Consider the following 27,093-nt stretch of genomic DNA (forward strand, 5'->3'; position numbering starts at 1 on the left):
ACTGTGTTTCCTGCTATGACTTAATAGTGGGGACTCGAGCTAACTCCCCTTGTTTTTACTAGGTGTGAGGAGAGAGATACTGTCGAGATGCTTTAGTCTTTCCACATAATCTTTTTAACTTCCACTGCACTGCATCACATGAGTTTTCTCCATTATTTTTCAACACGTTTTGGCATCTACTGCTTGGCTTGGTTGGGAATGGCATTCACGGAGAGCGCATGAGTTTGCCACAGAGGGAATCCTTATGATCAAAAGGTTGCCCTCATGGAGGTGGCGGATAACCACGTGATAACACTGATCAACAGAGCTTGATACTTTAGCTCTATCACAAAGAAATAATTTGATGGAAATCCTGCTCGGCTCTGTTTGCCAGGGATGATAGAATAGTTATCCTTCTACCAGTATACACATTACCGATGGTGCTTCCTTTTAGACCCCCAGTCTATTTTCTTAGTTGTATAAGTTTAGAATAGGGGATTAGGACTTGGGCAGGTCTCTAAATTATTTTTCCCTTAGACCCTTTTTCTTACCTGTTTTGTTGACGTAATAATGACTCCCAAATATTTGGCCTGTGTAACAATCCGGGCATCGATCCAATTGATTTTTCGGTTTATTATTATTTGGGTTTTGTTTTTGTTCAGCGCATATCCCGAAATTTTCCCGAATTTTTGTGCCTCCAATTCCAATGCCAAAATAGCGCTCTTAGGTTCAGAAGTGGCTATGGCCAAGTAGTCAGCATAAGCCATGATATTAGTGTCGATTCCCTGAATACTTATTGCCAAAATTGCTGGATTATTTTCGCTCTTCTTGATTAGGGGGTCTATGTAGAGGTCAAAGAGTAGAGGGGAGCAGGGGCAACCTTGCCTAGTGCTCCGAGAGATGTTAAATTGCTCGGTCAACCTCCCATTAACCAACACACAGGCCGTCGGGCTTTGGTACAAAGCTCGTACAGCCTGCATGAGTTTTGGCCCGAATCCCATCCTCTTCATGACACACCACAGGAACCGCCAGGAGACCCGATCAAATGCTTTTTCAGCATCTAGTAAGATCAAAGACATCGGGTCTCCTGTCACCTGTGCTGCATCAAACAGAGTAATGGCCCGCCTAATGTGCTCAGTGGTGCCTTTTTTTGGAATGAATCTGTGTTGCCATTCTGACACCAGGGATTCAACTACAGTAGATATTCTTGTTGCAAGTATTTTGGAGTATACTTTAGAATCGGAGTTTATAAGTGTGATTGGTCTATAGGAGCCCATCTCTAGAGGTGATTTGTCTTTTTTAAGAAATATAGAGATTTTGGCATTGGACCAGGAGGCCGGAGGAAAATCCCCGTTAAATATGGTGGTTATTACAGCGAGAAAGATGGGCTTGATTTGGGGTGCGAATATTTTATAGAACTCCACGTGAATGCCATCCATTCCCGTGGCTTTCCCATCTGGAAGGCTGGTTAGGGGTTTCCAGGATATCATCCCAATTCGGGATAATTTCCAGTTGCTCACAATGCTCCTGGTTAAGCTGTGTTAACTCTACCTCCTTTAAATATTTGGTAGTTTTAGGATCTTCTAAATCGACTGACCTGCTATTCTCTTCTGAGTATAGCTTGGTGTAAAAATCTTGAAAGCCTTTTTGTATTTTACTAGGATCGCTGGTTTCAGCTCCTGTTGGTAATTGAATCGAGAGTATTTTGCTTTCTGTGGCCTGTTGTCTAGTTTTGACAGCAAGGTGATGACCAATGCGATCGCTGCATTCATAGTTTGTTTCTCGCATCACTGCCCATTTAGCTGCGGTTTTTTCAGCAAATATCGCCCCTATTTCGGCCTTGATTAATATTACTTCATTTTGTAGGTTCTCAACATCCTGACCGGTGTGAACCATTTGGACTAGTTTAGTTTCTGAATCTTTGAGCTTTTTCTGGAGATTGAGCATTTGCAATTTATCTTTCTTGTTTTTCCTGATCGAGAACCTTAAGGTTTCTCCCCGAATACCCGCTTTTAATGTATCCCAGACTATCATGATTGAGGCCGTTTCGGTGTTTATCTCCAGAAACTCCTAAATCCAGGTTTGCATATGAGTTCTATAGCCTATGTCTTGCAAAGTGCTTTCTCGAAACTCCATCTTGGGGATTCTTTCCAGTTCTCTAGCCCCTCGATATTCAAAATAAGTGGGTTGTGGTCTGACATAAAACGCGGTGCCGTGTCTATGGTACATTTGCCTAATAGGGATGAAGAAATAAGAAAATAGTCTAGTCTAGCAAATGACCGGTGGGGTGCAGAAAAATAGGTATATTCAGGTTGGTTGGAGTTAAGTTTAGACCAAACATCACTCAGCCCATGGATTTGGGCTAAATTAGTGATTGCTTGAAACACTAAGGGTTTTCTGCCTTTATATTTCCACTTATTATCTGTTTTCCAGTCGCAGGGCAAATTAATGATGAGGTCACCACAGATAATTATTGGAGTGGGCCAGTGAGCTAATTCTCCAGAGATCAAATTGATGACACCTGGGTCATCAGAGTTGCAGCCATAGATAGAGCATAGAGTAAAAGGGGGATTAGGGAAGAGATGGCATTCGGAGATTACCCATCTACCCAATGAGTCGGATTTAACACGTGTTTTTTTTAAAGGAAGTCTCCTATCAACCATAATTCCTACCCCCTTTATTTGAGCTCCTTGTGTAGTAGCCCCTATAACTTTAAGCCCTAGTGAGTTTAATAGGTGTTTTTGCGATCCCTCTATGTGTGTCTCCTGGAGACAGATGATATCGCCCCCTAAAGAACGTATGCCTTGCGAGACTTTATGCCTTTTTACGGCATCGTTTAGCCCTCAGATATTGGCGGAAATAAACCTGAGAGTATTTATTTTAGCCATTTGGGTGTTTGGAATAAACTAGACCAGAAGTTTCTTGATTCATTATATATTCTTCTTTGGTGAGTTCTTTAATCATGTTCATTAAATAAGTGAGTGAAAAATTGTGTGAGAAACGGTGTCATTGATTCCATTGTACTATTCTAAAAGTGACCCTTTCCCTACCCCCCCCACACCCACCTTTTTTGGAGCGATCAGGAAAAACCTGAACAATGGTGGTCAATAGTGAGACTCCGCCGCTAATCACGCCTTACAAATTTAAGTGTGTGCTCGACTAGTCTGCTCTTTGAGGATTTAGTGTAGGACATTACTACATCGATAGAGTTTGTACTTCGCCTGCAGCTATACTAGTATTAAGAACACCAAAAAATTAAAGCTGAGAAGGTAAAGAAGGGGTGGAGGAGCCAAAAGACAAAGGACAAGAAGATCCCTCTCTATTTAGCCCCCCCGTCCTCCCATTGCATTATCCATTTCTGTGCATGTGCATATGCCTGTACTTATACCTGGTGTAATCTCTCTATCTCGGTATCTTGGACCCTTCTTGGACTTAATTTCCTCTAAGTATTCCCCAGCCTTGATTTCAGACAGAAATATTTTAAATCCCCCATTAAAAATCACTTTAAGTCTAGCAGGGTTCATGAGGTAGACTTCTGCTCCTAGCTGCTGAAATGGGGAGATTAATTGTCTTAAGCGCCATCTGCGCTCCACTGTCTGATGGCAGAAGTCGGGTTTTGCAAAAAAGGTTATTCCGTTGGCCCCCTTCTTGGAGTTTGGGCAGCCTGGTCATAAATCAATTCCCTCAGTAGGAAGTTCCCGAAGTATACCAGGAATACTCTTGGTTGTCCGTCTGCTGTCTTGTTGCCATCGCGATGTGCCCTCTGCACCTCACGGTCCCAGTCCCAACCTGGGTGTTCGGGGAAAGATTCTTGAAGGAGTTTTACAATGAACCGCCTGGGGTCTTCACCTTCTTTCCCTTCCGGAATACCAAGTAAGCGTAGGTTGTTTCTGCGTTGGCGGTTTTCCTGCTCCTCCATTTTTGACATGATATCCACTAGACAGGCGGCATTGCTCTCGCTTTGTCTTTCAGTAGCCGTGGATTCTGATTCTAAGTATTCAGTATGCCCATCAACCATGGAGACGCGATCACTTATGTCGGTGCATGTCTTATTCAATCGTCTCAGGCCTCCTTGTAGCTTTTTAGCATACCCTTTGGCTGCTCGGTTGTCTGCCCGAACCTCTTCCTGGAATTCTGTAATTGAGGCTAGGATTGATGCTAGTGAGGGCTCTGTGGCGACCGTTGGTAAATTCTTTGTCTTTTCCCAGATTGCTGTCTGGGAGTCGTCTTCGTCCAAAGGATAAGACATCTGTGAGTCAGAGTAATCCCATTTGAGTTGACTACGTCTCTTCCCTTTGCTTCTTGTTCTCTTGGGCCGCTGGACCGTACCGGTGTCTTTGATTGATTCTTCGCTGCCGTCTTCACTGGAGTCAGTCCCTTTCTCATCAGAGGTGGTTTCTGTACCATCGGAAACCGAGTAGAAGTTCTCGGGCCCAGTTTCCGGAGTCCAAGGTGCTTGTGCACCGATCGCAGCTTCCAGGCCCTGAATATAGTTAGCGACATCGATTTCTGGGGCTGTAGAGGGAGTATCAAGACCACTCAGATGTGGGCAGTCTTCATTGTTTGACACTATGCCAGCTGAGATTGGTTGGGTTTCAAGTTCGATCGCCTTCTTATCTTTTTTGTCATTATTAACTTTAGGCAAACAAAGGGAGTTACTCAATACTTTGACTGAGCCTGGTGAATCCACAATAGTTCCTGCACCAGGTTGCAGCGCGCACACTGTATTTGATTTTACCAGGCCGATCTCTTGATATTGTTTTAACGCGGGTGATTGGGAGGTTAGTGGATCCAGGGGGGGGGGCCTCTAGGGTCTCTATTAGAGGGGTCTTGGCACTTGCGGTTGATGGTTGTCCCTTGGCACACAAAAACATTTTTGCGAGTGGTGGCTGAGCACCAGCTGCATCTCTAGATACCCCTGCCCCCCCTGGCCGCCCTAGCGTTTTTTTGTTGCCACTAACCTCAAGTCTGGGCCTGGAAGTGTTTTCAGGGGCCGTGTCTTTAGAATCGGTGTTGATGGCAGCCTTCGATTTGGTTCCCTTCTTGGCTCCCCTGCTGCTCATGGTCAAGAAACTTCGATGGTGCTGCCGCTGCCACCGGCGATTTCCCTCGTGTCCTAGGATGTTGATCGTTATGCAGATTGAGGCGGCGGGTACAGGTGGATCAAAGGCCAAGAATAGCATAAACAGCAAGAGCCGAGCTAGCAGGCTCCAGACAGGCAGTATCCGGTGATTCGCGAAGTTGAAGAAGCAAGTTGCAGTGTTTTTAAGAGACCGCGAGCCTAGCACTAGCGCTGGCGGTCTTCTCGCTGTCAGTCTGTGCTTTGAACTGAGCATCGCAGCATCGCAGCATCGCAGCATCGCAGCATCGCAGGGCGCCTCGTCGATCAGCTATGCGACCGGCGTGAGCAGCGGATTAGCTCGAGTGCTCACGTTGACACCATCATCGCTCTACCTGCTAGTTCTGGCTTCAATAAAAAAATGGTGACTTCTTAGTGGTGTCAAAGTTGGATTACTGTAACGGGCTTTACCCTAACATTCAGAAACAACACCGATTTTTTTTTGCCACAGCTGCAAAATGCAGCAGCCAGACCTCTTCTCGGAATACCTATGTTCAAATCTGTCACAGCCAAAATTCGGAAGCTACATTGGCTTCTGATTAGGCATTGTATTACCTTCAAGGCACTGTGTACTGCCTTTGAAAGCCCTTCACAATACCAGTCCTTACCATCTCACACAGAGCCTTTGTTAGATTTGGGGGTCTCTAGTTGACAGAGGTAGGTACCTTTGACAAATAGGGACCCTTGCGTCTAGTCAGGGTAATGGGGTACACTCCTAAAATAACCCCTGCTCACCCCCTTGGTAGCATGGCATGAACAGACAGGCTTATCTCAGAGGCAGTGTGTAAAACATTTGTGAACACATACAGTAATCAAGTGACAACACTACAGATGGACACCACAAAAGTTTTATATAAAAAAAAGTATTCTTTATATAGACTTATCACAAGACCATAAATGACAAAAATCCACAATACTGTACTTAAAATGGTAGAATGAGCTTAGTTCTCTTTAGATGTTAAAATGCGACAATTTGAGTTCAATGTACCTTAAGATGCGTAACACAGTACAACGAAAGTGTTGCAGGGAAGGTGATGTGTCGATTCCTTACACGCAAGAACGGTGATGCGTCGGGTCCCTACTGCTGCGTAGGAGATGCGTTGGTTCTTCTCTGCGAGGGGAGGTGATGCGTCGGTTTCTTACTGCACTTCCATGGCGATGCGGTGAAGATCTGGTGCAAAGAAACAAAGTTGGTGTCTTTTCTTGATGCGACACGATGCAAGCCGCGATAGGCCCTGCGACACGCTTCCCGGTGATGCGGCTGTGTCTGATGTGACGTTGATCCTCTTCTCTGGCGATGCGAGGTGCTTCGGCAACGATGCGAGCCACGACAGGCCCTGCAACACGCTTCCCAGTGATGCGGTGGCGTCCGATGCGATGTCGATCCTCTTCTCCGGCGATGCGAGGTGCTTCGGCAACTATGCGAGCCGCGACAGGCCCTGCGGCATGCTTCCTGGTGATGTGGTGCCATCTGATACGACATCAATCCACTTCTTCGGCGATGTGTGGTAAATATTTCATTACCGGTACTATTTTTTATGCGGTAAAGTCTAGTAAGAATAACTCAGTAAATATAAGAGGCAGAATCCGTGGTATTAGAGGTTCTAAAAGGCTTTATTCCTTTACAAAGGAAATACAATTCGAATTGCAGGCTTCAAATTCCATCACCACGAAAGTTCAGGAAGGAAGGGGCATACATTATTGACAGGTAATGGTATTTATATGGAAAGCATTACATTAAGACAGATGCAAGAGGCGTAACAGCTGATAATACAGATAAAATAGGCATACGTAACTAAAAAAGGCGGACATATAGGCGTAACTTAGAAAACGTCATTATACATGATGTCACAAGTGGGTGGATCCATAAGAGAATCCTGCAATGTCAGCAGAAATATTTGGCAGAGATGCGCGCGCAGCCGCATGACGTGTGATTGACGTGCAACTAGAGGGTGAAGGGGACTTGACATTTAGCTCTACATGTGGAGACAGAAGTCTGGGGGGTCATGTCAACCTAATCCCAAATCATATCTAATATCCTATGTTTAAAGAACTGTGTTATCCAAAAGGAAAGGTCTCTAGGATAGAATCTATTCTATACTGACTGTTAATGCGTGTACAAGCGCCTAAGTGTCTACATGAGATGCGAGGGGGCAGGAATCTTCCATGGTAACAGGGGCTATGAATTACTTGCATGAGGACAGCGAGGCCTGGCCCTTTGCACGGTAGCTGGAGGAGTGTTTACCTAAACTACTAGACAGGAATGCATCGGATGAGGAGCGGAGCAGATAATCTTGAAGGTGAAATACAGTTTTTGGCAGGCAACAGGCTGGATCAGGCACCGTTAGCCGCGCAGGGAGTAGGACAAAGTTCATGGATGCAGATGCGGGCCCAGACTGGAGCTCTCAGAGGCAGAAGGCAGGAAAAGGCTTGATGACAGAATTCAGGGCCTACTCGCCTGAATCTGTAAAATGTGGAAAGTGAACCACATAAAGTCGGTGGCCTTTCATACTTAGGAATGGAATATCTGACCCATTCATGGCGGATCTGAAAGAGGACATGTTGACGGTGGACGCACATATATTTGCGTCTTCAAAACTGGAACTGGAGGGAACATACATGTACTTATAGCATGCACATGGAGCCGTTGGGGTCTACGATAGGGGACATAACTGACCACAAAATTCATATTTCCTCATTCCCTCCTTGTCCCCTACGGACCCTCAGGAGATATCGATCTTCATCAATCCATCGATCTGTTCATATAGCATCATTTGTTCTTCTTTCTTCTTCCGGGATTTTGAACGAAAACTTGGAGGTGGGATACACGATGTGGCACACAGGCCGCAAATCGCTGGCCCACATTGTAGACATAAGCAGCAACTGAATAGTATGAGGAAGCCAATACCTAGGAAGGATAGGATCCTCCATCCCCAGGCTGACAACACGCTCCAAAACCAACTGGACCAAGTCCAGGTGCCTGGACTCTGGTGTATCTGGCTCACAATCTTATGGAGGCGAGTTATGGCTTTATATACTGACGGCGTATTTTCTGGTATGAAAACACAGCAACTTGATCCGATGACCCTACAAGCTCCGCCCCTATCGGCCAGGATGACGTCAAGGACAAGACGATTTTGAAGCACAACAATCCGCATAGCAGACTGCTCTTCTGTTAAATTGCCTAAGGCGGAAGTAGTCTCGTTCACTACTGCTTCAAGGGTTCTAGTTAATCTACGGATCAGCTTACTATTAGTGACTGTACCTATATAGGGAAAGAAACCTTTATTGAAATCTGTGTATTGCTCCCATGCTGTTTCAGTGTAATCGACAATTGGGAGATCTCTCTGCTGTCTATTGTGTACTAAATGGGTATTTCTGTGATAATCAGGAGGGGCTAAAAAGACAGGTGGCAGAAGGAATGCTATGTAACAGGTACCATCCCAATCTAGAGGTAGACGTATATATGCGGTCTGGCCACATATGAAGTAGGAATGACGGGAAGCTCTAAACGTAGACTTGCCTTGATCACTAAATTTTATTACAGTGGTGCATTTACTGTGGCCCATGTGTATGGAACCATTCATTCTTACACATAATTCCCCTTTAACTGGGAATACTGACATGGCGGGCAAGATTGGTGTAGCTTCAGATTCAACGTTCAGGATCATGAGGTTAAGTGTAAAATTACCTAATCCATATACTTCATTTTCTAGATCAGTTCCTGTTCTTTTGGGAAGTCCCTCCTTGTTAGGGTAGCAGACTTTAAGCAAAACTAGGTTCAGGTTTCCCCATACCCAGTTGTCTTGATAAACTGCGGAATTTGAATCTAGGGAATTAATCAAACTAAACCATGCTCCACAGGAGCCATTGTGTGTGAACGGATATGGAAAGAGGGGCAAAACTCCCTTATAGTTCTGATAGGGAGGGAGTCGGCCACATATCCAACAATTTGTAGCATTGCTGGTCTGATGGGAATGATGTAACATACTAATGAATGTGTTGTTGCGCAGCGCAAATCTATAGGACAACTCATGCGGGGGTAATTCACTAAAAGAATGTTCAGCAGTAACATTGTAAGCACGTTTAGAAATAGGGTAAAACATATGCAGTAATATACTAGAAATGATGATCAGAAGACTTAGAAAAAACAAAATTAATAATGTTACTGTGCAGTGACTACGAAGTGATTTACAATACGCATGCTTTTTAAGTTGCATCTGTTGATTTCTTTCTCTATTCCGGTCTAGAGGATACATGTCAGAGACAAATTCAACCGATTCACCTTGGAGAGGACTTAAACAATCAAATTGTCTGACTGGCTAGACCTTAATTTCAGTTTATAAAGTTCAGTTTTTGTTGGTTCAACCAAGGGGAGCTTTGAGTCTGTCTGTGAGGGAATGCAGGGCTGAGTGTTCACACTGGACGGTAGTCCATAAAATTTCTTGATATGACTCGAGTGCAACCACCCTTTACGTCCCTCGATCTTCACAGCTGTCCTTGTGGTTAGTAGAACAAGGTTTGGCGATTTCCACCTAGGCTCCAGTTGGGTCTTCCGGTCGAAATTCCGCACCAAAACCAGATCACCTGGAACCACGTCATGGGGCTTCACCTCAGTGTTATCGGGAAAAGCTGCAGCTACCTGTGAACGACAAGATTGTAGTGCAGACATCAAGGAAGCCAGGTAATCTGTCAGCATATTACAGTCAACGTCAGTGATTTTGCGAGGTATAGGCGTCCCCCACATATTTGGTGGTCTACCGAAGATCACCTCGTACGGGGATAGCCCTGTTCGAGAATGTGCTATCATTCGCATGTAAAAGAGCGCAACTGGTAAGGCTACTATCCAATCGACACCTTTTTCTCTACATATTTTGGACAATCTAATTTTCAGAGTTTGATTATGGCGTTCCACGAGACCTGCTGCCTCAGGATGTCGGACACAGTGGAATTTCCATTGGTAGCCTAACAAAAGTGAAACGTGTTTCATTAATTCGGATGAGAATGGCTGGCCGTTATCTGAGTAGACAACACGTGGCAAACCATACCGTGGGAAGAATTCTCGAACTAACTGTTTGGCAGTAGTCGGGGCAGTGTAATCTGAAACCGGGTAGGCTTCTGTCCAACGAGAAAGAGCACAAACAACTACGAGAACATATTTGAATCCTCGACATCGTTCCATCTGGATATAATCCATCTGGAGGACTTCAAAAGCATGATCGGGAGATTGAAATCCGCCCTGCTCTACGGGGATGCTTTTACCTGGATTAAACTGACAACATATCATACAGGTACGAACTTTTTGTTTAACTGCTGCTCGCAAGTGTTTGTTGAACCAAATGTGTTGAATGCTGTCTAGCATAGCTTTTTCTCCTAGGTGCGCTGGACTATGTATTGTGTTAATGATGACTTGAACCATGGAGTCGGGAAGAAACCATATAGATTTTTCCTTCGTCATCCATCCTTGATCCGTTTGGATCCCTCCTAATTCAGTCCATTTCTTTATTTCTTATGGTGTAGCATGTGTCTGTATGTCAATTACATCAAGGGCAGGATCCTTAACTGTCATGCAATGTGTTGGTGTCGGAACTATTGTCTTTGTCGCGTCAGTTATATGAGTCTGGTTCTGAGCAGTCTGTTTAGCTGTTCTGTCAGCTAGGTCATTACCCTGAGAAATGATATCGGTAACTTTTGTATGGGCTTTGCATTTCATAATCGATATTGCAGTAGGTAGATGAATCGCGTCTAATAGGGCTTGAATGAGGGGTCCGTGTTGGATGTGGGCACCGTGAGAAGTTAAATAACCTCTCTCTCGCCACAGTACGCCGAAGTCATGGACGACTCCGAATGCATAACGTGAATCTGTGTATATGTTGACGTGATAGTAATGACTTCAATACAATCATGTGCTAATGGATCTGTTCCATTTACTGGCGAAAGTGTGGCAGGATTTAACGTATTACAACGTCTGATTTCTATGTGTGGCTGAAACAATGTTAATTCGTAACCGGTGAGTCTCGCTATAGTCAAGTGTTGTGTTTGTGTGCGGTTCAAGAGAACCTCTACTGCGTGTGGTACTTGTACTGTCAATTGATGTCCTAACACTATGGCATCGCTTTGTCTGATTGCTAAAGCTGTTGCTGCCACTGATTTCAGGCACGCAGGAAGAGCCTGAGCTACTGGATCTAATGTACTAGAGAAATAAGCACATGGTTTGTGTGATCCTGCTTGTTCCTGAGTGAGTACTGACAAGGCAGTACCGTCGCGTTCTGTAACAAAGAGTGTAAACTGTTTACTATAACATGGTGTTGCTAAAACAGGTGCTTGGCATAAAGCTTTCTTTAAGCTTTCAAAAGCATGTGTATGTTCTTGAGTCCAAGGGAGGACAGTCGATGTGGCTGCCTCCTGTGTTGTCAACTGGATGAGTGGTTTTGCTAGAAATGCATATTGAGGGATCCACTGCCTACAGTATGAAGTGAGACCTATAAAAGCCCGCACCTCCTTTTGTGTCTTGGGTGGTGACATGTTAGCAATTAACTGGATGCGGTCGGGTGTAAGCTGTCTTCCCTAGTGTGTGTTCCCAAATGTGTTGAATGCTGTCTAGCATAGCTTTTTCTCCTAGGTGCGCTGGACTATGTATTGTGTTAATGATGACTTGAACCATGGAGTCGGGAAGAAACCATATAGATTTTTCCTTCGTCATCCATCCTTGATCCGTTTGGATCCCTCCTAATTCAGTCCATTTCTTTATTTCTTCTGGTGTAGCATGTGTCTGTATGTCAATTACATCAAGGGCAGGATCCTTAACTGTCATGCAATGTGTTGGTGTCGGAACTATTGTCTTTGTCGCGTCAGTTATATGAGTCTGGTTCTGAGCAGTCTGTTTAGCTGTTCTGTCAGCTAGGTCATTACCCTGAGAAATGATATCGGTAACTTTTGTATGGGCTTTGCATTTCATAATCGATATTGCAGTAGGTAGATGAATCGCATCTAATAGGGCTTGAATGAGGGGTCCGTGTTGGATGTGGGCACCGTGAGAAGTTAAATAACCTCTCTCTCGCCACAGTACGCCGAAGTCATGGACGACTCCGAATGCATAACGTGAATCTGTGTATATGTTGACGTGATAGTAATGACTTCAATACAATCATGTGCTAATGGATCTGTTCCATTTACTGGCGAAAGTGTGGCAGGATTTAACGTATTACAACGTCTGATTTCTATGTGTGGCTGAAACAATGTTAATTCGTAACCGGTGAGTCTCGCTATAGTCAAGTGTTGTGTTTGTGTGCGGTTCAAGAGAACCTCTACTGCGTGTGGTACTTGTACTGTCAATTAATGTCCTAACACTATGGCATCGCTTTGTCTGATTGCTAAAGCTGTTGCTGCCACTGATTTCAGGCACGCAGGAAGAGCCTGAGCTACTGGATCTAATGTACTAGAGAAATAAGCACATGGTTTGTGTGATCCTGCTTGTTCCTGAGTGAGTACTGACAAGGCAGTACCGTCGCGTTCTGTAACAAAGAGTGTAAACTGTTTACTATAACATGGTGTTGCTAAAACAGGTGCTTGGCATAAAGCTTTCTTTAAGCTTTCAAAAGCATGTGTATGTTCTTGAGTCCAAGGGAGGACATGTGGCTGCCTCCTGTGTTGTCAACTGGATGAGTGGTTTTGCTAGAAATGCATATTGAGGGATCCACTGCCTACAGTATGAAGTGAGGCCTATAAAAGCCCGCACCTCCTTTTGTGTCTTGGGTGGTGACATGTTAGCAATTAACTGGATGCGGTCGGGTGTAAGCTGTCTTCCCTCCTTGGACAGCGAGTGCCCAAGGTAAACAACTCGCTGGACACAGAATTGCAGCTTAGAAGGGGACACCTTGTGCCCCTTGTCGGCCAGAAATTTCAAAACCGTCAGTGACGCTGTTTCACATTCAGGTTCGCTTCGGGCGGTGATCAGCAGATCATCGACATATTGAAGCAAGGCAGTGTTAACTGGCATGTGGATACTGTCAAGTTCTCGTTTCAGTGCTTGGCTATAGATGCTGGGGCTTTCTGTAAATCCTTGAGGTGCGCGTGTAAATTTAAAACTTCGTCCATTTAAACTGAATCCGAACAGATATTGACTTTCCGGATCTATTGGGACACTAAAGAAAGCATTCTTGAGATCAATTACAGTGAAGAACGTTGCTTCTGAGTCAATAGCTGTTAGTAATGAAGAGATATCTGGGACCACAGGGTATTGTGGTACAATACATTTATTTAATTCGCGCAGATCAATAACTAATCGATATACTGGTGGTGCTTTTGGATCCGTTCTTTTAAGAATCGGAATTATCGGGGAATTGCATACATTGGAGTCGGTTTCGACAACCACTCCTTGTGCAATGAGCTCGTCAATGATTTGCAGCAAAGCCACAACAGCATCTGGTGGTAACTTGTATTGTCGCATTCGTGGTAGTACTACTCCTGTTTTCAGTGTGACACGATATGGTGTAATGTTCATGCAACCAACATCAGTTGGGCCTTGTGCCCATAAATGTGTAGGTAAATTCTGCAGCCGGTGATCCATGTCTCTGGACACGTAGTGACCTTTAAAGTCACGTAGAAATAGTCGTACTCCTTGCGGAGAACAACATATTATAGCTCCTAGAGCTTTCAATGTTTTTATACCTAACAAGTTTTCTGGACATGATTTAGTAAGCAATAAATCTGTAGTACGTGTCAATGGACCAACCGTGAGTGGAAGAGGTTGTGTTACGTCATTAATTATAGGTTTTCCTGAGAATCCAAGGGAAATATTTTGTGAGCCTGAGAGGGGTGCCCCTGGAACTTCACTGCGTCGTATAGTTGTTCTGCTTGCCCCTGTATCAAGTAAAAACTTTCTGTCTTCCCCTAATAGTTCACTATGTACATAAGGTCCCTCTTGGTCTACAGGGACCTCGTTAAGGGGTAAGCCAACTTCCCTCTCTAGGCTATTTCATGTGTATCGCTGATAATCGGGATAATCTGCTTGTGCATACTGATACATCTGTTGCGTTGTTGCTTGTGTTGCAGCAATAGGCTGCGCTTGTGGTGGTGCTACGGTCTGTTGTGGAGCTGCCTGTTGCGGAGCTAGTTGTTGCGGAGCTGACCTAGGTTGTGCATGCTGAGGGATTTGTTGTTGATTCTGATCCTGTCTAGGTGGACGTGGTCTTTCCTGTGTTCTACCTGTGGCAATATTATGTTTCAGGACTGGACAATCGTGTATATAATGACCTTGTTGTTTACAATAGTTGCATGTCCCTTTCACCGGACCTGTTGAATCACCCTTTTGATGACCATCAGCTGGAACTGACTGAGCAACAAGCATTTTCATTTTTGTATCTTTCATACATCTTTGTTTGTGTTCTTGTTCTTCTCTAATTCTATTGTGGTGATATTGTAACATTTGTAACATCTGTGACGGGGTATTACCTTGCCAGGTACTCTCAAATTTCAATACTCTATTCTTAACTTGCGGCAGAGAATTTTCAACTAATTTTGTCACAAACAGATGTGGATATGACTCGCTACTTGCTTTTATGCCACTATTAATACCAAAACATTTTTCAAATCGGGAATAGAAATCACTAGTGTTTTCATCTTGCTTTTGTTTACAGGCTGAGATTGCACCCCAGTCTTCCTTTTTCGTAGTTAATAAACGTGGCAGTACCTGCACTAGTAATCCTGGTAATGCTGTAGTCTTTTCCCCAAGCCCTGCTCCTGCAGCTCGGGCCCTTTCTTCGTTTTCTAATGCTGTCCAATCTATCTTTTGGTCTCCCACCTCCCATTCCTTTTCTTTGAGTTTCTCGTAAACACCGGCAGGCATTAATACTTTCAATATTTTCATAATGTCGGGGTAAGTGTACTCTCCCATGAGTAACATGTCTTTTATCTCACGGTGGAAACCTGCTGGATCCTTGTCATGGCTGGGTACTACTTTCTTCATTTCTAATAATTCAATTTTAGTTATAGGCGTGTACACAAACACGCGTGTAAAGTTATTACCTTCACCTCTGATTGGGTGTACTTCGCGTAACGGATTCTGTCTATCTATGTGATACATTTTTCTTCCCATAATGGGAACCGGAACATGTTCTGGGCATACGAAAGTTATATACTGGTTTCGAAATTCTAGAATTTCTTTAATCAAATCAGTACCTGACCCTCTCCATTTGTTCGTGAGTAGTTCTGTCAATATGTCAGGTAAGGGTCCTGGATCGGAGTGTTGGCTTTTATATAATATAAGGAGATGTTGAATCATGTATATACTAGCTAAACGCTGTTCGTATGGGGCAAGATTCAGAAACGTGTGTGCTAGTGCATCATCATTGTATTCGCTGGGACTGTCAGCCCATTGTACTGCTGACCTGGCTAATTCTTGTTCGTCCATGGAATCGAGCATATGGTACCCCCTTCGATCTCGGAGTAATTTATCAGCGGCTTGGAATAGGTGTTCAGGGGATCTTGTATTTAACATAGGGGTTTGAAAATGTCTATTATATTCTGGACGTATCGGACGTATCGGATCATTAAAGAGAGAGGTTATTTAGATCTGGTTACTTAACCTTAAACACACTTAATACAGTAAAACACAATGAGGAACAATCATTCACACCACAATATATAGGACGTATTTAAAACATCTAACATTTAACAGTTTTAACGAACGATAATAACTAATAGAAAACTAGTTACTGACATATTACTGACACTAGATAATACTTAATTTATATGCAAGACATACTAGATATACTGCTAAACAGTACAGATACACTGCTGAAACAGTGCAGACCGGATTTGTGTACCCAAACCCGTCTTGACCGGCACAGACTATGTGCACGTTAAATGCCTCCCCGGCAATGGTACTCACCGGGTAGCGCGGAACGGAAGGCCTCGGAACGGAACTGAAACTGGACCGGACTGGACTCGACTCGACTGGACTCGGAACTTCGGAACCTGGTGGGCCTCTGTATACCTCGGATCTTGCTCTCTCAGCTAGGCTCTGGTCGGGATACTTCTCACTTCTCACCGCCTCGTCTGGGTGTTGATCGCAGCCTCAGTCGCCCCCGCTTGGCCGGAGGGAGATACAGGAAATCCTGCAGGTACGCGTTTTTGTCCGTTCAGCTGTGGCAGGAGACCGGGCCTGCAACGCACCTCCGGCGCGTGAGATGAGAAAGTGTCCCTATTCGGGCGCCAATTTATGTGGTAAATATTTCATTACCGGTACTATTTTTTATGCGGTAAAGTCTAGTAAGAATAACTCAGTAAATATAAGAGGCAGAATCCGTGGTATTAGAGGTTCTAAAAGGCTTTATTCCTTTACAAAGGAAATACAATTCGAATTGCAGGCTTCAAATTCCATCACCACGAAAGTTCAGGAAGGAAGGGGCATACATTATTGACAGGTAATGGTATTTATATGGAAAGCATTACATTAAGACAGATGCAAGAGGCGTAACAGCTGATAATACAGATAAAATAGGCATACGTAACTAAAAAAGGCGGACATATAGGCGTAACTTAGAAAACGTCACTATACATGATGTCACAAGTGGGTGGATCCATAAGAGAATCCTGCAATGTCAGCAGAAATATTTGGCAGAGATGCGCGCGCAGCCGCATGACGTGTGATTGACGTGCAACTAGAGGGTGAAGGGGACTTGACATTTAGCTCTACATGTGGAGACAGAAGTCTGGGGGGTCATGTCAACCTAATCCCAAATCATATCTAATATCCTATGTTTAAAGAACTGTGTTATCCAAAAGGAAAGGTCTCTAGGATAGAATCTATTCTATACTGACTGTTAATGCGTGTACAAGCGCCTAAGTGTCTACATGAGATGCGAGGGGGCAGGAATCTTCCATGGTAACAGGGGCTATGAATTACTTGCATGAGGACAGCGAGGCCTGGCCCTTTGCACGGTAGCTGGAGGAGTGTTTACCTAAACTACTAGACAGGAATGCATCGGATGAGGAGCGGAGCAGATAATCTTGAAGGTGAAATACAGTTTTTGGCAGGCAACAGGCTGGATCAGGCACCGTTAGCCGCGCAGGGAGTAGGACAAAGTTCATGGATGCAGATGCGGGCCCAGACTGGAGCTCTCAGAGGCAGAAGGCAGGAAAAGGCTTGATGACAGAATTCAGGGCCTACTCGCCTGAATCTGTAAAATGTGGAAAGTGAACCACATAAAGTCGGTGGCCTTTCATACTTAGGAATGGAATATCTGACCCATTCATGGCGGATCTGAAAGAGGACATGTTGACGGTGGACGCACATATATTTGAGTCTTCAAAACTGGAACTGGAGGGAACATACATGTACTTATAGCATGCACATGGAGCCGTTGGGGTCTACGATAGGGGACATAACTGACCACAAAATTCATATTTCCTCAGATGTGAGGCGCTTCGGGGACCCTGCGATGACTCAACGGTTCTTCTGGGCCGCTACAGGCCCTGCAACACGCTTCCCTGGGATGCGACGGCGTCTGCTGTGACGTCGATCTTCTTCTCCGGCAATGCGAGGCGCTTTCTCGTTGTGAAGCGACAGCGGCAGTGCGGCGACACGCTTCTTGCTCGTGAGTCGCGCTTCCAGCTCCTTGCGACATGCAGTCCCTCAGAAAGCCTCGCAGAATAGCAGGCACTTCTAAAGATCTCTTGGGGAACTGGTTGGTGAAGTCTGTTGTCCCTGAGACTTCAGCAGGAGGGAAGCTCTTTTCTCAAGCCCTTGGATATCCTTCACAAGTTGAATAAAGTACAAAAAGTTCCTTTCTCCTCTCTTTGGCAGTCAGGTAACCACCGCAGGCCAATCCCTCAAGCTTGGGGATAGTCTCTCCTCAGTCTCTCTGATTCCTCTCCTCAGCAAGGGTTTCTTCTTGTTTCCCAACGTGATCTAAAGTTCTGGGGTCTGGGTCCCCCTTTTTATACACAGTATCTCTTTGTTCTCTGAAGGCAGAGAGGCCTTTGCCTAGTCCAAACCAGTTCTGGTCAGCCCTGGAGCACTCTGTTTACATGACTCCTTATTTCCTTACACAGTGCAGAGCAGGGACATCAGACACACCACAGGAGGTAGAGCCAGCATTGTGGAGGGAAGACACAGCCCTATTCAGGTCCCAGGTGCAACTCCTCCCACCCATCTACATGCATATCTCTCTATTCAGCCCTGTGCTGATTCACCCTGTCTCCTGGAATCCCCCAGCCCCTGTCACTCAAACTCCAGACAAGGAATACACAACCTAGCAGAGGCAGGCTTGGATGTTTTAGGCAACAAAATACCTACTTTCTAAACGTGGTATTTTCAAACACAGAATGTTAAAACCATCTTCACTAAAACGATGTATTTTATCTTTCTGAGTTCAGGCATACTAAACTCGAATTTCTACCATGTTCCCTGAGTCAGTTAGGATTATAAGGTGTAATAATCCAACTGCCCATTCCGGCCTATGGGGAACAGGTAGCCTTGCAATTGTGAAAAAACGAAAATGGCTGTAATTCACTATTAGGACATGCCACACACACCAGGGCATGTCCTACCTTATACTTACAATGCACCCTGCCCTTGGGCCTACCATAGGGGTGTCTAATATGAAGAAAAGGGAAGGTTTAGGGACTGGCATGTGGGTGCACTTGCCCAGTCAGCATGGCAGTACCAGACTGCACACAGGCTCTGCAATGGCAAACCATAGACACACTTTTACAGGCTGCTTCTGTGGGTGGCACAACCAGTGCTGCAAGCCCACCAGCAGCATTTGGATTGCCAGCCCTGGGCACTCCTGGTGCACTGTACTAGGGTCTGACAGGTAAACCAAACCAGCCAATCATGGAATCACTAATCCATACATCAATTTACAATAGGGAGCACTTGCACTGTGGCACTGGATAGCAGTGGCACAGTGCCCAAAGTATCTAACACCAGCAAAAACACATAAGGCAACAGCAAAAAATGGAAGGGAGACCCATGCCAAGGTGCCAGGTCTAACAGCCTTAGATGGTATTCGCCGAAGAGAACACTTTGCTCCTCAAATGCAAAAACCTTAATGGTCCCCAAGTTCAAGAAAGTGAACTGGGGCGGTAAAAGTTTTATCTTGGACACTGTAAAAGCTTTTTATATCAGATCCTCTCCCAGTCGTCTTATCTTTAGAAAGTAACTAAAAACCTGTTTATTCAACCAATAGGGATAGTCAGGGACCATGTTGTTTGTCTACGAGCCAGCGACGGGACATCTCTGGGTAGCCGTGCGCTATATAAACTCATTTAACATAACATTTAACATATCATAAACTAATAGGTGCTGATGCTCAAAGCGTTGCTCATTTACCCATGGCTGGTGCTATAAAATGTCAGAGTACGAATAGCTGTGGTGCACACTTCCAAATCCACCTCAGGCCTTTTTGATCTACTGTCAGTCACTCCATGCCACGTTATCTTACTCTTAAAGGTGTCTGCTGTCTCCTATTGTGACAGATTTTCTGTGTTTCTTTTCCTCCATCTTTTCATTTTGTTTGTTTTTCCCTCTGTTGGCCTTGGGATATGTCTGATGTGGCGAATTAAGTGCCGGACCCAAAAATATGAACCGGTGCCCCCCACCTGAAACCACTGGCTCAAATTAGACATAGTGGCTGAGATTAGTTCAAGCATTTCATCCATCACTTTTTTGTATACTTTAGTGTGCCCCCCTAAGTGGCATGGGTATACCCGGACTTTTTTCCCATGCACACTATGTCACTCTAACTAAGCTATATCTGCCTGATGAGCCCTAACTAGGTTGCAACTCATCCTGAGGTTTTGTCCTCCTGTTTAGGGAGGACCTGGCTTGGTAGTTTGAGCTGGACTGTTCCTATTGTATCAGGGACAGGGCTTATTTGCATATAGCTAGGTCAAAAGTGAAGTGACACAGTGTGCAAAGTAATGATGGACTGGAATGTGGCCCGGAGTATTTACAAGTGGCTGAGATTAATTCAAGCATTCCATCCATCGCTTTTTAAATACTTTAGTGTGTCACCTTAAGTGGCATGGGTATGCCAAGACATCTCTCCCGTGCACACTGTGCCTCTGGAACCAAGCTATACCTGCCTCATGAGCCCTAACTGGGGTGAAACGGTCCTTGGTGGCTTGAGTTCTGGTTCAGGGAGGACCTGGCTTGGTAGCTTGGGCTGAACTTTTCCTCTTGGAGCAGGACCAAGGCTTATTTGCATATAGCTTGATCCAAACTGACATAAGGATTAGTTACTTACCTGTAATCCTAGTTCTCATCCAGGGGTATTCTCATCAAAGTCATAAGCATTAGAATATTCCCGCCCATGCACGGGACCCCGGAAACACTATATTATATGTGCCCCACACATATATATCTATATATATATCTATATATATATATATATATATATCTATATATATATATATATATATCTATATATATATATATATATATATATATTCACTGAAAAAACCATAGGTTTCACACACGTTATAGTTAGGAATTAGCATTTAAAAAACCTTGCAAATTCACTGAAAAAAACATAGGTTTCACACATGTTATAGTTAGCTGGACATTTTACTGATAAAAAACCAATGAAATTCCCCCGTTATAGTTACTGTAGGCAACTATAACTCACGCGACCGTAATCCTCTGCTGATGCTAATACTGTATTTAGACACTTATTTGCCCATGTCTTCTTCCATTAAATTTTAGCTATACATATATTACAAATATTTTTTTTTCATAAAGACACATATGTCATCAGCAGAGGATTACGGTCGCGTGAGTTCTAGTTGCCTACAGTAACTATAACTGTGCGTGCACAGTGAGCACGCGGTGCGCTTCGCGCACCGCGTGCCCACGTTACGCTAGATGGGCCATGAACGCACGATGCGCTTCGCGCACCGTGCGCACATGGAGGACATATGATGAGCATCGTTGTGACAGGTAAAATATATGTTTTGTTTACGCTCTAATAAGCCATGCACAAAAGGTGCCCTTCCGGCACCTTTTGCACACGGGGTGGGGAGAATGTGAATATTTTATTTATTTTTTTATTATTTCTTACCGTACGCGTACGGTAAGCGTAATCGGCGAAATTTTCGAAAAAATTAAAATTGCCTTTTTTCACTTGGGGGATCGTTGGGGACTCCCTCGACATGGCTAGGTGCTTGGGAGCTGTGTAAACAGCCCCTTTACATGTTTTTGCACTTGGTTTTTCAATCCCCTGTCAGAGTGCGAGAGAGAAAATGGCGGCCGCCGCTTCCTGGTTTCGACCAATTCGAATGTTTACTAAGATCTAAGGGCCAATCAGAATCGCGCTCGCGCACGCCACCGTACGCGTACGGTAAGCGCACCGTAAGCGCACCGTACGCTGGCTCAGATATATATATTGATTTAAAGGCTATTTTCTCAGAATCTACTGAACAGATTTACACCAAACCTACAAAAGGCACTTCCTTGACCTGAGGACTACCTCTCTGCCAAATTTCAAGTAATTCTGTCCAGCCGTTCGGGCTGTAGCTGTGTCTAAAGGTCCTACGGAAAAATGCATGGGAAAAACGCGTTTTGGGACCCCCCTTTTATCTCAGCCCCCGCTTGACGAACCACCCCGAGACTTTCAGGGTAGGAGCGGAGCGTAGCGCCCCACCTATTTTGAAAAATTCGCGAGGATTCGTCAACCGGCGCCAAAGTTATTCAAAATAGAATGTTGCGGATTTCCTATGGAAACGTGGTCCTAACTATAACTACCTACTGGCGACCGCCAGTAGGTAATATATATATATATATATATATATATATATATATATATATATATATATATATTCACTGAAAAAACCATAGGTTTCACGCATGTTATAGTTAGCGGAAATTTTACTGATAAAAAACCAGTGAAATTCCCCCGTTATAGTTAGCGCAGGCAACTATAACTCACGCGACCGCAATCCTCTGCTGATGCTAATACTGTATTTAGACACTTATTTGCCCATGTCTTCTTCCATACATTTTTAGCTATACATATATTACAAATATTTTTTTTTCATAAAGACACATATGTCATCAGCAGAAGATTGCAGTCGCGTGAGTTATAGTTGCCTGCGCTAACTATAACGGGGGAATTTCACTGGTTTTTTATCAGTAAAATTTCCGCTAACTATAACATGTGTGAAACCTATGGTTTTTTCAGTGAATTTGCAAGGTTTTTTAAATGCTAATTCCTAACTATAACGTGTGTGAAACCTATGGTTTTTTCAGTGAATTAGTACGGTTTTTTAAATGCTAAGTTTTTTTCCCTTATAATAAGCCCTGTACATTTGGTGGCCTTCGGCCACCAAAAGCACAGGGGGTGGGGTAAGTGTGGATAGTGTTTTTTGCCCTTAACATAAGCCCTGTACATTTGGTGGCCTTCGGCCACCAAAAGCACAGGGGGTGGGGTAAGTGTGGATAGTGTTTTTTTTATTTTTATTTTTTTACCGTACGCTTACGGTAAGCGTACGGTAAGCGTACCCCGCGAAATTGCCGAAAAAAAAATAAAACCGTTTTTGCACTTGGGGGATGTTTGGGGACTCCCTCAACATGACTATGTGGGAGGGAGTTGTCAAAACAGCCCCTTTACATGTTTTTGGGCTTGATATTTTAAAAATCACTCTCAGTGCGAGAGACAAAATGGCGGCCGCCGCTTCCTGGTTTCGGCCGATTCGAATGTTTACTAAGATCTAAGAGCCAATCAGAATCGCGCTCGCGCACGCCACCGTACGCTTACCGTAAGCGTACGGTAAGCGTACCGTAAGCTGGCTCAGATATATATATTGATTTAAAGGCTATTTTCTCAGAATCTACTGAACAGATTTACACCAAACCTACAAAAGGCACTTCCTTGACCTAGGGACTACCTCTCTGCCAAATTTTGAGTAATTCTGTTCAGCCGTTCGGGCTGTAGCTCGTTCTAAAGGTCCTATGGAAAAATGCATGGGAAAAACGCGTTTTGGGACCCCCTTTTATCTCAGCCCCCGCTTGACGGATCCCCCCGAGACTTTCAGGGTAGGAGCGGAGCGTAGCGCCCCACCTATTTTGAAAAATTTGCGAGGATTCGTCGACCGGCGCCAAAGTTATTCAAAATAGAATGTTGAGGTTTTCCTATGGAAACGTGGTCCTAACTATAACTACCTACTGGCTATCGCCAGTAGGTAATATATATATATATATATATATACATATATATATATATATATATATATATATTACCTACTGGCGGTCGCCAGTAGGTAGTTATAGTTAGGACCACGTTTCCATAGGAAAACCTCAACATTCTATTTTGAATAACTTTGGCGCCGGTCGACGAATCCTCGCGAATTTCTCAAAATAGGTGGGGCGCTACGCTCCGCTCCTACCCTGAAAGTCTCGGGGGGATCCGTCAAGCGGGGGCTGAGATAAAAGGGGGGTCCCAAAACGCGTTTTTCCCATGCATTTTTCCATAGGACCTTTAGAACGAGCTACAGCCTGAACGGCTGAACAGAATTACTCAAAATTTGGCAGAGAGGTAGTCCCTAGGTCAAGGAAGTGCCTTTTGTAGGTTTGGTGTAAATCTGTTCAGTAGATTCTGAGAAAATAGCCTTTAAATCAATATATATATCTGAGCCAGCTTACGGTACGCTTACCGTACGCTTACGGTAAGCGTACGGTGGCGTGCGCGAGCGCGATTCTGATTGGCTCTTAGATCTTAGTAAACATTCGAATCGGCCGAAACCAGGAAGCGGCGGCCGCCATTTTGTGTATTTCACTCTGAAAAAAAAGAGTGAAAACAAGGAAAGGGGGCAATGAGGAGAGTTACAGACCCCCTAACAATTGTAAGGGGGTCAAAGAAGGACAGAAAAGTACAAAGAAAACATTTATTGATTTTAAAAAAAATCACGGGGTACGCGTACGGTAAGCTTACGGTAAGCGTACGGTAAAAAAAATAAAAATAAATAAATGAAAAGCAGATTTAAGAGTTTAGAAATTAGGGAGCTCTAAAAAGAGCTGTTGTGTTTATGGAGTAATTTTTTTAGTGGTACCTACAAGTAAGTACCGATGCAGAGTCTAAGGTTCAAGAGGAAGACTCTGTTCCCTTCATCATTGAAGTGCACACCATCTCCTCTATAAATGTCTTGCATGTCGTAACGCAAGTTGTTGTGGTAAATGGCACCCATACCATAGTCACGGAGGAAAGCAGAAACAGATTTGTTGACGTGCTTTCTTGCTTTGTCAATCTGTGGACAGAAATGATTGGACCAGTTCCATTTTTGCCTTTGGCATATGTTGGAAAACACAAAGGCAGTTTTAGGGAAAAGTGTAAACAGTTGTGCAAAGGTGTCCTTCATAAGCATTTCCAGACCTACCCCAGTCAAAGTGCCTAGGTCATTGCCACCACAGTGCACTATTATGAGGTCAGGGTGTTGGATTTGAATGAAGGATTTCACCAATGGCATCAATTGGTGCCACTTTAACCCTCTCTGACCAATCCATTTAATGTCTACATTTGGCAAAGCAAGGTCTCTCACCATATCTGTTTTCTCTGCAAACTTTTCACTCCAGAAGACATAGCTGTGCCCTACAATCCACACTGTGAACATCTTCAAAGGAGAACTGGATGCACTCAGGAGGTGTCTTTCAGTAGAATGGCAATATGAAAAGAAAGACAGTTTGGAAATGGAGGCATACATATTTTTTACAAAACAAAAAGAACTGATTGGCTGTTTCATACCATTCTAGAAAAAAAACTAGGCTGTATGTGAAAATTAATACAAGCATGTTTTGTATTGGTACAAAAAAATGTGTAACCAAAGAACAGTACTATGGATTTGCTGTTAGGTTTGAAAAGTCAAGCACTCTTGCTCTGTGGAATTGAAACATTGTGTGTCGAACTTCTGACCTAACTGCACACAGCAGTGTTCCATGAGCTGTTGCTATGGTAGCAGGCAGAAGTCAAGTTGGGGGAAGGGTACTAGGCAGAAGTCAAGTTGGGGGCAGGGTACTTTTGGAAAAGGGTTGGTTTTCAACCAATAGAAATGTGTCATTACATTTGAAAAAAAGGGGGAAGCACTGAGATTTGAAACTTACATGTATATGTGTGGAAAAATAGAGGGAAAGTTTGCCATTATCTGGTTCTGCTGAGAGGAGAGAGGTGAACACAACAGAGATCCTGGCTCTGATATTCTGCTGTTTGAGTGTCACATTTCTTTCACAACTAACTAATTATAAAGGTGAGTTTACAGTTTGAGAGGGGATGTATGTGGTAACTTAAGAAATGAATAATAGAAATGGGAATTGTTTTTTTTGTAGTTACACATGGTGGTTTCATAATGTGTCAGTCTGTAAAAGTGATTTTCACTTGGCCCGAAAAAAAAAGAGCAGTAAGTGTGCTTTCAAATTGGCAAAGAAATTTCGTTTTGGCACTAATGTGAAAACATGACTCTGTGTGCATAGAAGAATTATAGGCAGAGATTTATTGCGTCTTGCTCTGGTGATTTCACAGTTGCAGTAGATGGAAAAGAGGAGCGAATTTTTGAGGGAAGAAGCAGAGGCTTAGCACACACCCATGTGCTTGCCATGTATAGTCATGCACAGTAATTAGAAGCGAGTGGGGTTTTCAGGTTTAAGTCTGTAATGCAAATACATTCAGCATCACTAAGGCTGGTTGCCCCTGCTGGAGTGTAGGCAGTAACAGAGAATACACACGGTGGTGGTCTGAAAAAAAAAACAGCTTGGACATGTGCATTTAAATAAAATTAAAAAAAAGGTTTAAGAATGTGTCAGTCTGTAAAAGTGATTTCAAATTGTAAAAAGAGATTTTCACTTGGCCCGAAAAAAAAAGAGCAGTAAGTGTGCTTTCAAATTGGCAAAGAAATTTCGTTTTGGCACTAATGTGAAAACATGACTCTGTGTGCATGGAAGAATTATAGGCAGAGATTTATTGCGTCTTGCTCTGGTGATTTCACAGTTGCAGTAGATGGAAAGGGGGAGCGAATTTTTGGGGGAAGAAGCAGAGGCTTAGCACACACCCATGTGCTTGCCATGTATAGTCATGCACAGTAATTAGAAGCGAGTGGGGTTTTCAGGTTTAAGTCTGTAATGCAAATACATTCAGCATCACTAAGGCTGGTTGCCCCTGCTGGAGTGTAGGCAGTCACAGAGAATACACACGGTGGTGGTCTGAAAAAAAAACAGCTTGGACATGTGCATTTAAATAAATTTAAAAAAAAGGTTTCAGAATGTGTCAGTCTGTAAAAGTGATTTCAAATTGTAAAAAGAGATTTTCACTTGGCCCGAAAAAAAAAGAGCAGTAAGTGTGCTTTCAAATTGGCAAAGAAATTTCGTTTTGGCACTAATGTGAAAACATGACTCTGTGTGCATAGAAGAATTATAGGCAGAGATTTATTGCGTCTTGCTCTGGTGATTTCACAGTTGCAGTAGATGGAAAAGAGGAGCGAATTTTTGAGGGAAGAAGCAGAGGCTTAGCACACACCCATGTGCTTGCCATGTATAGTCATGCACAGTAATTAGAAGCGAGTGGGGTTTTCAGGTTTAAGTCTGTAATGCAAATACATTCAGCATCACGATTGTTATTTTTTTTTGCCCGCTGTAAAATGATGAATGCAATTGCTTTCACAATTTATAGTGAAATGCAATATATTCTGAAAACAGCAAAAATAAGGCAAAAATATTTTTTGGTAAAAAATGTAAATATGTGTACTGTATTATAAAATGGTTTAAAAATATTAATACTTTTTTCTTTTTTTTCAGATCGATATAGAAAATTTTCGGAAACTACAACCATTTTAAAAACTATTTTTTAAAAAAACAAATGAATAAATATTTTTTGAGTGAGTATGGTAAGTCAATAATAATAATTGTAGTCTCTCAAGGACCTTCTAATGTGATAAATGATTTTTAGTGTTTTTTTTAAAAAATAAAAAAAAAGGTACGCTTACCGTACGCGTACGGTAAAAAAAAAAAA

This window comes from Triturus cristatus, chromosome 3_1, assembly GCF_964204655.1.
Source record: "Triturus cristatus chromosome 3_1, aTriCri1.1, whole genome shotgun sequence".
Classification (NCBI taxonomy): domain Eukaryota; kingdom Metazoa; phylum Chordata; class Amphibia; order Caudata; family Salamandridae; genus Triturus; species Triturus cristatus.